The sequence below is a fragment of the Stegodyphus dumicola genome, chromosome 2 (genome assembly GCF_044657685.1).
Source record: "Stegodyphus dumicola isolate Sdum_Otavi_A_Nest chromosome 2, ASM4465768v1".
In the NCBI taxonomy this organism is placed as follows: domain Eukaryota; kingdom Metazoa; phylum Arthropoda; class Arachnida; order Araneae; family Eresidae; genus Stegodyphus; species Stegodyphus dumicola.
In genome coordinates, this window is record NC_140769.1 from 250,329,969 (window position 1) to 250,347,921 (window position 17,953).

Consider the following 17,953-nt stretch of genomic DNA (forward strand, 5'->3'; position numbering starts at 1 on the left):
AATTACAAATAAATGATTAATTATTGCTGCGAACTAATCTACAATATCATTTAAATTCTGAAAGCATGTGTAAATCAAGTGCAAGTTTCAAAATCTATGAATATATGATAAATGTATAATATATAATTCCAATCAATTTTGTAAATCCTAAAAATTTATAAAAATGCATAAGTGAATAATTGTTGAACAGGCAGGAGACAGACTTAACAAGGGAAGTTGTCTCCAAACCTAACTTTTCAATTATTCAATTCGTGTTTCGTCGTCCATGTAGGCAAGGGTAAAAGGAAAATTCAAAACCAAAAGTAAAACCAAATATTGTGAATTACTAAAAAGAAATTTAAACAAGTAAAATTTAGAGAAATTAGCAAGTAAAGACCAGAATAATTACACTTAAGAGTAGAAAATCAATTTTTTTTAGAAAAGCAAAGTAATTTAGAAACTCTTGTCTACAAACAACTTCCCCGACACGAATTATGCAAAAAAAAATCAAAAAGAAACTAGATACTATTTATAAAAAAAAATAAATAGTACTAAGGCAAGTAAAAAGTAAGTCTTAATTTAACTTACCAACTATATTTGTATTTGGAGAATGAAGCAGCATGCCAAACAAGTGATGTTAAGTAGTGTGGTACTATACTGTCCAAGATAACTATAAGCAATAATATAAAAAATAAAATCTGTCCGTGTTTAAAATGTCTAAAGCAAAATACAAGTTTATGAAAGTAACAGAGGCCTGCTGGTAGCCGAATGATTAATTTATAAAACAAAATTCATTCATTCTGTCCTTTTCGTTTTTATGTCTTCTGTGATACTGATATTCTCAGGTGTTTTGAGCAATGTGGAAAACCACCAGCAAATGATCAACTTGTGCCTAATTTGGAGAAACAGAATGATTTTCATGTGTCAGAAATATTTCCAAAATATAGTTATTGGATGAGGGGCTATAAATAAATTGCTTTTGACAGAGACTTTCAAAAAGACATTTTATACTTTTGCAACATCGATTTTGGTCTTATAAATTCACTTCTATAAATGGAAAGTTATTTCTGCATAAGTTGTAATCGCTAACTCTACTTCAAAGAAATGAAATAAGACTTTTCATTAAATATTTAATTTTAACTGAAAAAAATCCTGTGAAATAACGCTTGCAATAGGAAACATCACTTTACTGAAAAAGTTAAAACTTAAATATCATGAAACAAAAGAAAAGGGAAATACAAATTTTTAAAATCTAAAGAAAGGATAAATGAATTCAGAAGTGAAGGCTATGCTAAGATGTTCTTTAAAAACATTCATACTCATATTCGAAAGAGTCAATCTTAATGTAAAATTAAATGGTTTAACTGAAGTCAATTAATTGTTACAAGTAAAATTTTATGGCAGGAAAGATAGTAATTTTTTAAAAAAAAGGTCGTAATTATTTTTTTCTTCAGTCTCTCATAAACATTTCAAAACCTTTTCAGCTGTTTTAAATTGTATTAGCTTAAGTTACATTTGGATACTAAAATCGAGCATGACCAAATGGGGTGGGGCGGGAATGGCTCTTGCCAACTACAAATGCTGCACATTAATCTTTCCTAGAAAGTACAATACTATGGTATTTTCTGTTTGAGTTTTACATCTACCTTTGTAAATGTCTTTGAAGGACCGTACCCCTTAGTTTAAAACTCTCGTTTTACGGATGTCCATACTATATTTAAAAAATAATTCTAATTATTAAATATTCTAATTACTAAATTCTAATTACTCTAATTCTAATTTCTAATTTAGTAATTCTAATTACTAAATATTAAAATACATAACTTTAAATTTGTATTCAGGTATTTCTGGTTAAAATAAAGAAATTTTTGATTTTACTTCACATTCTGTAGAATATTTAGTATTTGTATATATTAATTCTAAAATAATTCTCCCTTTTTTCCAATTCCTATATTCCTCTATTCCTTGGAGAAATATTCTTCACAAAATAAACCCTATCAGCAAACAACTTCAGATAAGACTATGAATATTAAGCTTTCTTTAGAATATAATAAAGGAAAATAAACATTTTTATTACAATACAGATCAGATTCTTATCCCAGTAATATGCTTCAAATAGCAAAAACATAAATGAAGATGTAAATTGGGAATTTGTATTTAAATCTGTGTTTAAATTCCGATGAATGCAAAAGAGACGTCAATTTCAATATGAACCTTCAAGATGAATCACTACGAATAGCTGAAGACATTTAGAATTATGTATTTTAATATTGCTAATACAGCTACTTTTTAAATATAAAATAGACAACCTTAAAAGAAGCGTTACCGACTGCTAAAATTGCATAAGGTTATTTTAGTTTCATAGAATTTATCAGAAATTGATAAAGAACACCAACAGAAAATACTATAACAATTTGTGAACGGGGGATCGGAGACTTATGTTTCTTCAAAGATATTTACAAAAGTGTAAATTTAAAACTCAGTAACCTTATGGGATTCTGCGGGACAATGGATGAAAAATCGTTTTCAAAGCAATTTAATTTAGATTTATTTAAATATAGGAAGATCATCAGAATTGTTTTAAAATAGTTGAAAATTATGTTTATGTCGAATTCGATATAAAAGAAATAATTTCTACTTTGATTCGTGTAAAATGTAGAAAACAAATTCAAATTTTAAAAAAATAGTACCTTCTTTAATTCGTTAAATTTAGATTCATTGTTCATTAATGTTTTAATTAGTTTTAAATGTATATGTTTCTTGTTAAAGTACAATTTAATTGTTTAAAATATGGTTTTGCTGTCTTTTCTTCTGTCACTGACAGAAAATGAAAATAGAAAAATCTGATTTTGAGCGGCGTTTTTTTATCTTTCGCAGGCGGGCTCCGAACCCGTAGCCCTACCGTGTATATAATTATTATATAACAGTTTCGAGAAATTTTTAGTCCGGTTTCGAAGAGCATAGGAGTCGTCCCTCCTCGTTTGTTAAGCCTAAACTATTTTTGAGATGACAAAAGAAATGGAAAATTTGAATGTAATCTTCTATCTGAACTTTAATGAATTTTACATATATATATATTTTTAAAACCTTAGTAATAAATAAAAGGGAGCCCGTAGGGGGCACCCGAGTTTGAACCGGGGACCTCTCGATCTGCAGTCGAATGCTCTACCACTGAGCTATACCCCCTGCGCTTTCGCTTGCAATCTTTCTTTACACTCGATAGCAAGAATCATTCCGGTTCGAATAACCGGAATGAATTGATGGCATTTTGGATAACATAAAACTTGGATGCCACAGAAGGAGACAGAATTTCCAGACAAAGGAGTAAAGAATATGGAAAGTTATACCAAATGGTGAATTATTTGACGTTAGATAAAGTAAAGGAAAATATATACTTACTTACCCTTATTTTACTTAATACAGCAACGAATATTGCATGTGTTACGCAACTAACACATGCAATGTTTTTAAGAACAAAAATCAATATTCTGGGAATTAGAAAAGAATTTTTCAAATTCAAGTTGAAATTAGTATGAGGGAAAAGTAGCGAAGCGGATTACTTTTTAATAAAATTTTACTGTTTTGTTCTTTCCTTTAACAGTTCTGAAATTATTCTAAAACTATTCCTTGCTTTTTTTACGTCCATTGAAGTAAACAAATAATTATTTTTCATTGCACGAAAACCATTGAAAGATTTTGCAAGTAGCCTTTCAATCCTTTTATAATCGTATGAGTACCAGAGTTATAAAAAGTAAAAAACGAATTAGCAGAGCGTGGTTTCGATCCACGGACCTCTGGGTTATGGGCCCAGCACGCTTCCACTGCGCCACTCTGCTACAGGAGTGGGTTTACTAAAATCTCTATTTCGCCTGGCTTACGTTTTTTTTTTTTTTTTTTTTTTTTATCTTTTTAAAATATTAGAATTTTCATTGAAATTTTTAAATTGAATAATCTAAGCATTTGATAACACTAAACTACGATAAGCTGCGGTACTCTTTAATGCAGAAGGCTTAAATTGAGTGAGATCCCTTCTGAATGTGGCTTCGTGGTATCGTTGCTTCTTAGTTTGGGGGAAAACCGTTATTCCAGTGGGAGACAAAGTTTTAATTCGTGAAATTAGAAATGGTTTGGCCTTATGAAGGGCCATCAGCAGGAAATCAGAAATAAAACAAAATAAAAAAATATTAATAAATTCAGAAATATATAAAAAACCTGAAAGCTTTCAGGTTTTATATGACGTCCAGACCAGCGATTTTTTTATATACACTCTCATGCACTCTTAATGACCATTTATGCTGACGCTTCTTTGGGCTACAAATATTAAAAAACAGCGTGTCTTTAAAATTTCGGGTAGACATTCTCGCGCGCTGGTGTTAAACATGCTTTATAGGGACGCGGTGATTAATCGCACCCTATAATACCCTATTCGCTCATGCGACAATCAGCCCAGGTACCAGCATTTTACGCCGATTTTCGTAAAGCAGGCGATAGTGAGAGCCAAGATTGTTAACCCTAACTCAGCAATAGAAAGTGTTGTTAATAGTTCACCAGCAAGAGAATAATTTGCAAGTAATAATTATCAGTTACAAAGACGATGTCAATCTACGTACATGATAATGTTCAGGAAATGATTAGATAAAATAGAGATTTAATGATGGTTCTAATTGCAAGCGAGGACGTGTAATTAAAAAATCTTTAATATATTGACAAAAAGGCTACAGAAATTACTTAAATTCTTTTATTTAACAGAGGAATTTTTATGCAAACTTAGACCCTAGTCTTATAGCATAGGACTGCCAGAATTTATTATTCAATAAGAAAACTTACTAAAAATTATAATATTCTTATATATTCATCATTTTTTTCAGTATCCACTCGTGTTTATAGGTTCAAATGCCATATTTTAAAATCAAAGTTATTTATGAAATAAAACCTTGTACAGTCTGATAAATCATTTCTGTATGCAAATTTTTAAATCTAAATCTCTTACATTAAATTTTTCTGTCTTTTAAATTACATCCCATTATTTATTTCAATTTAATTTATTAATGTGCTTGTACTAATATTTCAAAGTTCTTTGAAATGCTTTATGTTTCATGAAAATGCCAAGTATTTCCATAAAGAAATAAACAGGCATACAGAATTGTTAATAATCAGTATTATGTGATTAATTAGTCATTTAATAGTTGATTTATTCGCATATTTCATGTTTAAATTTTCTACACGGAAAACCTCTGTCTAATTTTTATTATCTTTCCTCGGACGAAGATTTTCAAAGAGGAATGAATTAAAGTCTTGATTGCGCAAAACACATCTTTGAAGTTAACTGTATTCTAAGAAGTGCAATAAATGTAAACAAGATTTTGTCCCCCCCTCCAAATCAGTCAATTAAACTATTTCAACCGTTCAGGAAAACGATAAACATTGGGAACAATCTACCCTTTTTTATATATACTTTAATAAAAGGAAATGTGTTCCTTCTTTTTATAAGAAAAGGAACCCATTTTCCTTTCTAAACTTTTGAAAGTTTCCAACGCTTAAAAAATGATAAACTACGCCAAGGTAGTAACCCGCCTTTAAAAAAAAAAGACTCACTACAAATCTTAGGCAGTTCGCGTACGTAGAATCCGTTATGGATCTAACAGTTCAAAGCGCATGCGTGGTCAATGGTAGTGCGAATATCTTAAGCGGCTAATCGCACCGCTGGTCCGAATAGCATCGGCCTTATAGGGAAATGTTTATGGAAGTTACAGTGAAATGTTTAAAAAATATTAGAGTTCCGTTTTAATGAAAGCATAAATTAGTATTTTCGATTACTTGATCAACTTTTGCATGTGTTATTTAATTGAGATTAGTGTGTGTATTCAAATTATATATTAGATTATATTATTTTGCCAAAATATGATGCACCCCTTTTCTGAATTCTTGTTCAGATTGCTGTAAGAAAAGGAAGGAAAGTAGTGAGATCAGTTCATTGTCAAAATGTATGTAAGTGTTCTCTGCAGCTGCTAGATTTTTGTGAGAGAACTCAGCTATTTAACATGCAGAAAAAGTTTATAATGCTAATCACTTTTCTAAAAGTAGTATTAGGTATAAAACGAGGATTATGTACTATACATTATAGTTTCAAAAGAAGGTAGCAAAGTTAAATTAAATTTAAATAATCCTCTTTCGCCATTGCTGCAAGGAATGAAATTTGAATTTAACAAACATTCTCTATTAGTAATAAGCGAATTTAAAGCTAATTAAATTTTAAATGAAATTGAATTACAAATAAATGATTAATTATTGCTGCGAACTAATCTACAATATCATTTAAATTCTGAAAGCATGTGTAAATCAAGTGCAAGTTTCAAAATCTATGAATATATGATAAATGTATAATATATAATTCCAATCAATTTTGTAAATCCTAAAAATTTATAAAAATGCATAAGTGAATAATTGTTGAACAGGCAGGAGACAGACTTATCAAGGGAAGTTGTCTCCAAACCTAACTTTTCAATTATTCAATTCGTGTTTCGTCGTCCATGTAGGCAAGGGTAAAAAGAAAATTCAAAACCAAAAGTAAAACCAAATATTGTGAATTACTAAAAAGAAATTTAAACAAGTAAAATTTAGAGAAATTAGCAAGTAAAGACCAGAATAATTACACTTAAGAGTAGAAAATCAATTTTTTTTAGAAAAGCAAAGTAATTTAGAAACTCTTGTCTACAAACAACTTCCCCGACACGAATTATGCAAAAAAAAATCAAAAAGAAACTAGATACTATTTATAAAAAAAAATAAATAGTACTAAGGCAAGTAAAAAGTAAGTCTTAATTTAACTTACCAACTATATTTGTATTTGGAGAATGGAGCAGCATGCCAAACAAGTGATGTTAAGTAGTGTGGTACTATACTGTCCAAGATAACTATAAGCAATAATATAAAAAATAAAATCTGTCCGTGTTTAAAATGTCTAAAGCAAAATACAAGTTTATGAAAGTAACAGAGGCCTGCTGGTAGCCGAATGATTAATTTATAAAACAAAATTCATTCATTCTGTCCTTTTCGTTTTTATGGCTTCTGTGATACTGATATTCTCAGGTGTTTTGAGCAATGTGGAAAACCACCAGCAAATGATCAATTTGTGCCTAATTTGGAGAAACAGAATGATTTTCATGTGTCAGAAATATTTCCAAAATATAGTTATTGGATGAGGGGCTATAAATAAATTGCTTTTGACAGAGACTTTCAAAAAGACATTTTATACTTTTGCAACATCGATTTTGGTCTTATAAATTCACTTCTATAAATGGAAAGTTATTTCTGCATAAGTTGTAATCGCTAACTCTACTTCAAAGAAATGAAATAAGACTTTTCATTAAGTATTTAATTTTAACTGAAAAAAATCCTGTGAAATAACGCTTGCAATAGGAAACATCACTTTACTGAAAAAGTTAAAACTTAAATATCATGAAACAAAAGAAAAGGGAAATACAAATTTTTAAAATCTAAAGAAAGGATAAATGAATTCAGAAGTGAAGGCTATGCTAAGATGTTCTTTAAAAACATTCATACTCATATTCGAAAGAGTCAATCTTAATGTAAAATTAAATGGTTTAACTGAAGTCAATTAATTGTTACAAGTAAAATTTTATGGCAGGAAAGATAGTAATTTTTTAAAAAAAAGGTCGTAATTATTTTTTTCTTCAGTCTCTCATAAACATTTCAAAACCTTTTCAGCTGTTTTAAATTGTATTAGCTTAAGTTACATTTGGATACTAAAATCGAGCATGACCAAATGGGGTGGGGCGGGAATGGCTCTTGCCAACTACAAATGCTGCACATTAATCTTTCCTAGAAAGTACAATACTATGGTATTTTCTGTTTGAGTTTTACATCTACCTTTGTAAATGTCTTTGAAGGACCGTACCCCTTAGTTTAAAACTCTCGTTTTACGGATGTCCATACTATATTTAAAAAATAATTCTAATTATTAAATATTCTAATTACTAAATTCTAATTACTCTAATTCTAATTTCTAATTTAGTAATTCTAATTACTAAATATTAAAATACATAACTTTAAATTTGTATTCAGGTATTTCTGGTTAAAATAAAGAAATTTTTGATTTTACTTCACATTCTGTAGAATATTTAGTATTTGTATATATTAATTCTAAAATAATTCTCCCTTTTTTCCAATTCCTATATTCCTCTATTCCTTGGAGAAATATTCTTCACAAAATAAACCCTATCAGCAAACAACTTCAGATAAGACTATGAATATTAAGCTTTCTTTAGAATATAATAAAGGAAAATAAACATTTTTATTACAATACAGATCAGATTCTTATCCCAGTAATATGCTTCAAATAGCAAAAACATAAATGAAGATGTAAATTGGGAATTTGTATTTAAATCTGTGTTTAAATTCCGATGAATGCAAAAGAGACGTCAATTTCAATATGAACCTTCAAGATGAATCACTACGAATAGCTGAAGACATTTAGAATTATGTATTTTAATATTGCTAATACAGCTACTTTTTAAATATAAAATAGACAACCTTAAAAGAAGCGTTACCGACTGCTAAAATTGCATAAGGTTATTTTAGTTTCATAGAATTTATCAGAAATTGATAAAGAACACCAACAGAAAATACTATAACAATTTGTGAACGGGGGATCGGAGACTTATGTTTCTTCAAAGATATTTACAAAAGTGTAAATTTAAAACTCAGTAACCTTATGGGATTCTGCGGGACAATGGATGAAAAATCGTTTTCAAAGCAATTTAATTTAGATTTATTTAAATATAGGAAGATCATCAGAATTGTTTTAAAATAGTTGAAAATTATGTTTATGTCGAATTCGATATAAAAGAAATAATTTCTACTTTGATTCGTGTAAAATGTAGAAAACAAATTCAAATTTTAAAAAAATAGTACCTTCTTTAATTCGTTAAATTTAGATTCATTGTTCATTAATGTTTTAATTAGTTTTAAAAGTATATGTTTCTTGTTAAAGTACAATTTAATTGTTTAAAATATGGTTTTGCTGTCTTTTCTTCTGTCACTGACAGAAAATGAAAATAGAAAAATCTGATTTTGAGCGGCGTTTTTTTATCTTTCGCAGGCGGGCTCCGAACCCGTAGCCCTACCGTGTATATAATTATTATATAACAGTTTCGAGAAATTTTTAGTCCGGTTTCGAAGAGCATAGGAGTCGTCCCTCCTCGTTTGTTAAGCCTAAACTATTTTTGAGATGACAAAAGAAATGGAAAATTTGAATGTAATCTTCTATCTGAACTTTAATGAATTTTATATATATATATATTTTTAAAACCTTAGTAATAAATAAAAGGGAGCCCGTAGGGGGCACCCGGGTTTGAACCGGGGACCTCTCGATCTGCAGTCGAATGCTCTACCACTGAGCTATACCCCCTGCGCTTTCGCTTGCAATCTTTCTTTACACTCGATAGCAAGAATCATTCCGGTTCGAATAACCGGAATGAATTGATGGCATTTTGGATAACATAAAACTTGGATGCCACAGAAGGAGACAGAATTTCCAGACAAAGGAGTAAAGAATATGGAAAGTTATACCAAATGGTGAATTATTTGACGTTAGATAAAGTAAAGGAAAATATATACTTACTTACCCTTATTTTACTTAATACAGCAACGAATATTGCATGTGTTACGCAACTAACACATGCAATGTTTTTAAGAACAAAAATCAATATTCTGGGAATTAGAAAAGAATTTTTCAAATTCAAGTTGAAATTAGTATGAGGGAAAAGTAGCGAAGCGGATTACTTTTTAATAAAATTTTACTGTTTTGTTCTTTCCTTTAACAGTTCTGAAATTATTCTAAAACTATTCCTTGCTTTTTTTACGTCCATTGAAGTAAACAAATAATTATTTTTCATTGCACGAAAACCATTGAAAGATTTTGCAAGTAGCCTTTCAATCCTTTTATAATCGTATGAGTACCAGAGTTATAAAAAGTAAAAAACGAATTAGCAGAGCGTGGTTTCGATCCACGGACCTCTGGGTTATGGGCCCAGCACGCTTCCACTGTGCCACTCTGCTACAGGAGTGGGTTTACTAAAATCTCTATTTCGCCTGGCTTACGTTTTTTTTTTTTGTTATCTTTTTAAAATATTAGAATTTTCATTGAAATTTTTAAATTGAATAATCTAAGCATTTGATAACACTAAACTACGATAAGCTGCGGTACTCTTTAATGCAGAAGGCTTAAATTGAGTGAGATCCCTTCTGAATGTGGCTTCGTGGTATCGTTGCTTCTTAGTTTGGGGGAAAACCGTTATTCCAGTGGGAGACAAAGTTTTAATTCGTGAAATTAGAAATGGTTTGGCCTTATGAAGGGCCATCAGCAGGAAATCAGAAATAAAACAAAATAAAAAAATATTAATAAATTCAGAAATATATAAAAAACCTGAAAGCTTTCAGGTTTTATATGACGTCCAGACCAGCGATTTTTTTATATACACTCTCATGCACTCTTAATGACCATTTATGCTGACGCTTCTTTGGGCTACAAATATTAAAAAACAGCGTGTCTTTAAAATTTCGGGTAGACATTCTCGCGCGCTGGTGTTAAACATGCTTTATAGGGACGCGGTGATTAATCGCACCCTATAATACCCTATTCGCTCATGCGACAATCAGCCCAGGTACCAGCATTTTACGCCGATTTTCGTAAAGCAGGCGATAGTGAGAGCCAAGATTGTTAACCCTAACTCAGCAATAGAAAGTGTTGTTAATAGTTCACCAGCAAGAGAATAATTTGCAAGTAATAATTATCAGTTACAAAGACGATGTCAATCTACGTACATGATAATGTTCAGGAAATGATTAGATAAAATAGAGATTTAATGATGGTTCTAATTGCAAGCGAGGACGTGTAATTAAAAAATCTTTAATATATTGACAAAAAGGCTACAGAAATTACTTAAATTCTTTTATTTAACAGAGGAATTTTTATGCAAACTTAGACCCTAGTCTTATAGCATAGGACTGCCAGAATTTATTATTCAATAAGAAAACTTACTAAAAATTATAATATTCTTATATATTCATCATTTTTTTCAGTATCCACTCGTGTTTATAGGTTCAAATGCCATATTTTAAAATCAAAGTTATTTATGAAATAAAACCTTGTACAGTCTGATAAATCATTTCTGTATGCAAATTTTTAAATCTAAATCTCTTACATTAAATTTTTCTGTCTTTTAAATTACATCCCATTATTTATTTCAATTTAATTTATTAATGTGCTTGTACTAATATTTCAAAGTTCTTTGAAATGCTTTATGTTTCATGAAAATGCCAAGTATTTCCATAAAGAAATAAACAGGCATACAGAATTGTTAATAATCAGTATTATGTGATTAATTAGTCATTTAATAGTTGATTTATTCGCATATTTCATGTTTAAATTTTCTACACGGAAAACCTCTGTCTAATTTTTATTATCTTTCCTCGGACGAAGATTTTCAAAGAGGAATGAATTAAAGTCTTGATTGCGCAAAACACATCTTTGAAGTTAACTGTATTCTAAGAAGTGCAATAAATGTAAACAAGATTTTGTCCCCCCCTCCAAATCAGTCAATTAAACTATTTCAACCGTTCAGGAAAACGATAAACATTGGGAACAATCTACCCTTTTTTATATATACTTTAATAAAAGGAAATGTGTTCCTTCTTTTTATAAGAAAAGGAACCCATTTTCCTTTCTAAACTTTTGAAAGTTTCCAACGCTTAAAAAATGATAAACTACGCCAAGGTAGTAACCCGCCTTTAAAAAAAAAAGACTCACTACAAATCTTAGGCAGTTCGCGTACGTAGAATCCGTTATGGATCTAACAGTTCAAAGCGCATGCGTGGTCAATGGTAGTGCGAATATCTTAAGCGGCTAATCGCACCGCTGGTCCGAATAGCATCGGCCTTATAGGGAAATGTTTATGGAAGTTACAGTGAAATGTTTAAAAAATATTAGAGTTCCGTTTTAATGAAAGCATAAATTAGTATTTTCGATTACTTGATCAACTTTTGCATGTGTTATTTAATTGAGATTAGTGTGTGTATTCAAATTATATATTAGATTATATTATTTTGCCAAAATATGATGCACCCCTTTTCTGAATTCTTGTTCAGATTGCTGTAAGAAAAGGAAGGAAAGTAGTGAGATCAGTTCATTGTCAAAATGTATGTAAGTGTTCTCTGCAGCTGCTAGATTTTTGTGAGAGAACTCAGCTATTTAACATGCAGAAAAAGTTTATAATGCTAATCACTTTTCTAAAAGTAGTATTAGGTATAAAACGAGGATTATGTACTATACATTATAGTTTCAAAAGAAGGTAGCAAAGTTAAATTAAATTTAAATAATCCTCTTTCGCCATTGCTGCAAGGAATGAAATTTGAATTTAACAAACATTCTCTATTAGTAATAAGCGAATTTAAAGCTAATTAAATTTTAAATGAAATTGAATTACAAATAAATGATTAATTATTGCTGCGAACTAATCTACAATATCATTTAAATTCTGAAAGCATGTGTAAATCAAGTGCAAGTTTCAAAATCTATGAATATATGATAAATGTATAATATATAATTCCAATCAATTTTGTAAATCCTAAAAATTTATAAAAATGCATAAGTGAATAATTGTTGAACAGGCAGGAGACAGACTTATCAAGGGAAGTTGTCTCCAAACCTAACTTTTCAATTATTCAATTCGTGTTTCGTCGTCCATGTAGGCAAGGGTAAAAAGAAAATTCAAAACCAAAAGTAAAACCAAATATTGTGAATTACTAAAAAGAAATTTAAACAAGTAAAATTTAGAGAAATTAGCAAGTAAAGACCAGAATAATTACACTTAAGAGTAGAAAATCAATTTTTTTTAGAAAAGCAAAGTAATTTAGAAACTCTTGTCTACAAACAACTTCCCCGACACGAATTATGCAAAAAAAAATCAAAAAGAAACTAGATACTATTTATAAAAAAAAACAAATAGTACTAAGGCAAGTAAAAAGTAAGTCTTAATTTAACTTACCAACTATATTTGTATTTGGAGAATGGAGCAGCATGCCAAACAAGTGATGTTAAGTAGTGTGGTACTATACTGTCCAAGATAACTATAAGCAATAATATAAAAAATAAAATCTGTCCGTGTTTAAAATGTCTAAAGCAAAATACAAGTTTATGAAAGTAACAGAGGCCTGCTGGTAGCCGAATGATTAATTTATAAAACAAAATTCATTCATTCTGTCCTTTCCGTTTTTATGTCTTCTGTGATACTGATATTCTCAGGTGTTTTGAGCAATGTGGAAAACCACCAGCAAATGATCAACTTGTGCCTAATTTGGAGAAACAGAATGATTTTCATGTGTCAGAAATATTTCCAAAATATAGTTATTGGATGAGGGGCTATAAATAAATTGCTTTTGACAGAGACTTTCAAAAAGACATTTTATACTTTTGCAACATCGATTTTGGTCTTATAAATTCACTTCTATAAATGGAAAGTTATTTCTGCATAAGTTGTAATCGCTAACTCTACTTCAAAGAAATGAAATAAGACTTTTCATTAAATATTTAATTTTAACTGAAAAAAATCCTGTGAAATAACGCTTGCAATAGGAAACATCACTTTACTGAAAAAGTTAAAACTTAAATATCATGAAACAAAAGAAAAGGGAAATACAAATTTTTAAAATCTAAAGAAAGGATAAATGAATTCAGAAGTGAAGGCTATGCTAAGATGTTCTTTAAAAACATTCATACTCATATTCGAAAGAGTCAATCTTAATGTAAAATTAAATGGTTTAACTGAAGTCAATTAATTGTTACAAGTAAAATTTTATGGCAGGAAAGATAGTAATTTTTTAAAAAAAAGGTCGTAATTATTTTTTTCTTCAGTCTCTCATAAACATTTCAAAACCTTTTCAGCTGTTTTAAATTGTATTAGCTTAAGTTACATTTGGATACTAAAATCGAGCATGACCAAATGGGGTGGGGCGGGAATGGCTCTTGCCAACTACAAATGCTGCACATTAATCTTTCCTAGAAAGTACAATACTATGGTATTTTCTGTTTGAGTTTTACATCTACCTTTGTAAATGTCTTTGAAGGACCGTACCCCTTAGTTTAAAACTCTCGTTTTACGGATGTCCATACTATATTTAAAAAATAATTCTAATTATTAAATATTCTAATTACTAAATTCTAATTACTCTAATTCTAATTTCTAATTTAGTAATTCTAATTACTAAATATTAAAATACATAACTTTAAATTTGTATTCAGGTATTTCTGGTTAAAATAAAGAAATTTTTGATTTTACTTCACATTCTGTAGAATATTTAGTATTTGTATATATTAATTCTAAAATAATTCTCCCTTTTTTCCAATTCCTATATTCCTCTATTCCTTGGAGAAATATTCTTCACAAAATAAACCCTATCAGCAAACAACTTCAGATAAGACTATGAATATTAAGCTTTCTTTAGAATATAATAAAGGAAAATAAACATTTTTATTACAATACAGATCAGATTCTTATCCCAGTAATATGCTTCAAATAGCAAAAACATAAATGAAGATGTAAATTGGGAATTTGTATTTAAATCTGTGTTTAAATTCCGATGAATGCAAAAGAGACGTCAATTTCAATATGAACCTTCAAGATGAATCACTACGAATAGCTGAAGACATTTAGAATTATGTATTTTAATATTGCTAATACAGCTACTTTTTAAATATAAAATAGACAACCTTAAAAGAAGCGTTACCGACTGCTAAAATTGCATAAGGTTATTTTAGTTTCATAGAATTTATCAGAAATTGATAAAGAACACCAACAGAAAATACTATAACAATTTGTGAACGGGGGATCGGAGACTTATGTTTCTTCAAAGATATTTACAAAAGTGTAAATTTAAAACTCAGTAACCTTATGGGATTCTGCGGGACAATGGATGAAAAATCGTTTTCAAAGCAATTTAATTTAGATTTATTTAAATATAGGAAGATCATCAGAATTGTTTTAAAATAGTTGAAAATTATGTTTATGTCGAATTCGATATAAAAGAAATAATTTCTACTTTGATTCGTGTAAAATGTAGAAAACAAATTCAAATTTTAAAAAAATAGTACCTTCTTTAATTCGTTAAATTTAGATTCATTGTTCATTAATGTTTTAATTAGTTTTAAAAGTATATGTTTCTTGTTAAAGTACAATTTAATTGTTTAAAATATGGTTTTGCTGTCTTTTCTTCTGTCACTGACAGAAAATGAAAATAGAAAAATCTGATTTTGAGCGGCGTTTTTTTATCTTTCGCAGGCGGGCTCCGAACCCGTAGCCCTACCGTGTATATAATTATTATATAACAGTTTCGAGAAATTTTTAGTCCGGTTTCGAAGAGCATAGGAGTCGTCCCTCCTCGTTTGTTAAGCCTAAACTATTTTTGAGATGACAAAAGAAATGGAAAATTTGAATGTAATCTTCTATCTGAACTTTAATGAATTTTATATATATATATATTTTTAAAACCTTAGTAATAAATAAAAGGGAGCCCGTAGGGGGCACCCGAGTTTGAACCGGGGACCTCTCGATCTGCAGTCGAATGCTCTACCACTGAGCTATACCCCCTGCGCTTTCGCTTGCAATCTTTCTTTACACTCGATAGCAAGAATCATTCCGGTTCGAATAACCGGAATGAATTGATGGCATTTTGGATAACATAAAACTTGGATGCCACAGAAGGAGACAGAATTTCCAGACAAAGGAGTAAAGAATATGGAAAGTTATACCAAATGGTGAATTATTTGACGTTAGATAAAGTAAAGGAAAATATATACTTACTTACCCTTATTTTACTTAATACAGCAACGAATATTGCATGTGTTACGCAACTAACACATGCAATGTTTTTAAGAACAAAAATCAATATTCTGGGAATTAGAAAAGAATTTTTCAAATTCAAGTTGAAATTAGTATGAGGGAAAAGTAGCGAAGCGGATTACTTTTTAATAAAATTTTACTGTTTTGTTCTTTCCTTTAACAGTTCTGAAATTATTCTAAAACTATTCCTTGCTTTTTTTACGTCCATTGAAGTAAACAAATAATTATTTTTCATTGCACGAAAACCATTGAAAGATTTTGCAAGTAGCCTTTCAATCCTTTTATAATCGTATGAGTACCAGAGTTATAAAAAGTAAAAAACGAATTAGCAGAGCGTGGTTTCGATCCACGGACCTCTGGGTTATGGGCCCAGCACGCTTCCACTGTGCCACTCTGCTACAGGAGTGGGTTTACTAAAATCTCTATTTCGCCTGGCTTACGTTTTTTTTTTTTTTTTATCTTTTTAAAATATTAGAATTTTCATTGAAATTTTTAAATTGAATAATCTAAGCATTTGATAACACTAAACTACGATAAGCTGCGGTACTCTTTAATGCAGAAGGCTTAAATTGAGTGAGATCCCTTCTGAATGTGGCTTCGTGGTATCGTTGCTTCTTAGTTTGGGGGAAAACCGTTATTCCAGTGGGAGACAAAGTTTTAATTCGTGAAATTAGAAATGGTTTGGCCTTATGAAGGGCCATCAGCAGGAAATCAGAAATAAAACAAAATAAAAAAATATTAATAAATTCAGAAATATATAAAAAACCTGAAAGCTTTCAGGTTTTATATGACGTCCAGACCAGCGATTTTTTTATATACACTCTCATGCACTCTTAATGACCATTTATGCTGACGCTTCTTTGGGCTACAAATATTAAAAAACAGCGTGTCTTTAAAATTTCGGGTAGACAGTCTCGCGCGCTGGTGTTAAACATGCTTTATAGGGACGCGGTGATTAATCGCACCCTATAATACCCTATTCGCTCATGCGCAAAATCAGCCCAGGTACCAGCATTTTACGCCGATTTTCGTAAAGCAGGCGATAGTGAGAGCCAAGATTGTTAACCCTAACTCAGCAATAGAAAGTGTTGTTAATAGTTCACCAGCAAGAGAATAATTTGCAAGTAATAATTATCAGTTACAAAGACGATGTCAATCTACATACATGATAATGTTCAGGAAATGATTAGATAAAATAGAGATTTAATGATGGTTCTAATTGCAAGCGAGGACGTGTAATTAAAAAATCTTTAATATATTGACAAAAAGGCTACAGAAATTACTTAAATTCTTTTATTTAACAGAGGAATTTTTATGCAAACTTAGACCCTAGTCTTATAGCATAGGACTGCCAGAATTTATTATTCAATAAGAAAACTTACTAAAAATTATAATATTCTTATATATTCATCATTTTTTTCAGTATCCACTCGTGTTTATAGGTTCAAATGCCATATTTTAAAATCAAAGTTATTTATGAAATAAAACCTTGTACAGTCTGATAAATCATTTCTGTATGCAAATTTTTAAATCTAAATCTCTTACATTAAATTTTTCTGTCTTTTAAATTACATCCCATTATTTATTTCAATTTAATTTATTAATGTGCTTGTACTAATATTTCAAAGTTCTTTGAAATGCTTTATGTTTCATGAAAATGCCAAGTATTTCCATAAAGAAATAAACAGGCATACAGAATTGTTAATAATCAGTTTTATGTGATTAATTAGTCATTTAATAGTTGATTTATTCGCATATTTCATGTTTAAATTTTCTACACGGAAAACCTCTGTCTAATTTTTATTATCTTTCCTCGGACGAAGATTTTCAAAGAGGAATGAATTAAAGTCTTGATTGCGCAAAACACATCTTTGAAGTTAACTGTATTCTAAGAAGTGCAATAAATGTAAACAAGATTTTGTCCCCCCCTCCAAATCAGTCAATTAAACTATTTCAACCGTTCAGGAAAACGATAAACATTGGGAACAATCTACCCTTTTTTATATATACTTTAATAAAAGGAAATGTGTTCCTTCTTTTTATAAGAAAAGGAACCC

General features: G+C 29.7%; 4 non-coding genes across 4 annotated transcripts; all 4 read right to left on the bottom strand.

Moving 5' to 3' along the window:
• Window positions 1-3,093: 3,093 nt before the first annotated feature.
• Window positions 3,094-3,165, bottom strand: TRNAC-GCA (transfer RNA cysteine (anticodon GCA)). Its single transcript has one exon. It is a non-coding gene; the product is annotated as a tRNA-Cys (tRNA).
• Window positions 3,166-3,743: 578 nt separating this feature from the next.
• On the bottom strand, window positions 3,744-3,815 carry TRNAM-CAU (transfer RNA methionine (anticodon CAU)). The gene has a single exon. It is a non-coding gene; the product is annotated as a tRNA-Met (tRNA).
• Window positions 3,816-9,337: 5,522 nt separating this feature from the next.
• TRNAC-GCA (transfer RNA cysteine (anticodon GCA)) lies at window positions 9,338-9,409 on the bottom strand. Its single transcript has one exon. It is a non-coding gene; the product is annotated as a tRNA-Cys (tRNA).
• Window positions 9,410-15,572: 6,163 nt separating this feature from the next.
• TRNAC-GCA (transfer RNA cysteine (anticodon GCA)) lies at window positions 15,573-15,644 on the bottom strand. The gene has a single exon. It is a non-coding gene; the product is annotated as a tRNA-Cys (tRNA).
• Between the last annotated feature and the right edge of the window lie 2,309 nt (window positions 15,645-17,953).